Source organism: Tupaia chinensis, unplaced genomic scaffold (genome assembly GCF_000334495.1).
Source record: "Tupaia chinensis unplaced genomic scaffold, TupChi_1.0 Scaffold141165_1, whole genome shotgun sequence".
Classification (NCBI taxonomy): Eukaryota; Metazoa; Chordata; class Mammalia; order Scandentia; family Tupaiidae; genus Tupaia; species Tupaia belangeri.
The window spans coordinates 1124186-1125200 of NW_006201028.1; positions in this window are offsets into that span (position 1 = coordinate 1124186).

Below are 1015 nucleotides of genomic sequence, written 5' to 3' on the forward strand. Positions count from 1 at the left end.
GTGGGAGGGGAAGAACGTAGGAAAAGAAATTGGGAAAGGGCTGGAGAGGTAAGACACTTGTGGGACACAGATAAGGTTTATTATCTGTTGACGAGGATGTGTATAATAGTCTCAACTGACTTGACTAGACTGTAAATCATGCTGGGTAAAGTCTCTTCACAATCTAAATAATGTATGACAATTTAAGGTATGAATAATAATAAAAAATAAAATAAAAAATTAAAAAATAAATCTCTCATCAGGGAGATGGACAGGTGGTATGGTGGATATGATGTTGGACTCCCACATGGCCAACTATGGTTCAAGTCCTAGACCTAGTGGCTTGCTTTCTCACTCTCTCTCTCGGTCAAACTGAAGAATAATAATAATTAATTAAATTAAATAAATAATTCCTTTCTTAAAAGAGAAAGTAAATGTCTCATTAGATTCTTTGCTCACTTTAAAATTAGGTTGTTTTGGGCCAGCAGAGGTGTGGAGGTTAAGGTGCTGGATCCCACATGGCTTTTGGAGCATGTAGTCTTTAAAGCTGAAGAAGTGCAGTTCTTTTGTTGCTTATGCTTTGGATGCCATAGCTAAGAAACCATTGTCTAATCCAGGGTTGCACAGATTTTTGCCTATATTTTCTTCTAAGAGTTTTACAGCTTTAGCTTTTATGTTTAGGTCTTTGATCAATTTCTGAGTTAGTTTTTGTATGATATGAGGTAGGGTCCAACTTTATCCTTTTGTATGTGGATAGCCAATGATCGCAGCACAATTTATTAAAAAGGTTATTATTGGGACCAGCAGATGGTATAACATTTATGTGGCTGGACTCCCACATGGTCAACCACAGTTCGACTCATGGACCCAGCAACTTAAAACTCACACCAGGCATGTGTGCCCAAGATCCTGAGAGGAGAATGAAGAGAAGATATTTGTGAGGTGGCCATTTTCTGTGGGGGGTGGTTTCTTGCTTTCTATCTCTCTGTCTTTCTGTCTCTCCAGTGAGCACACACACCCTATAGCAAAAATCTAA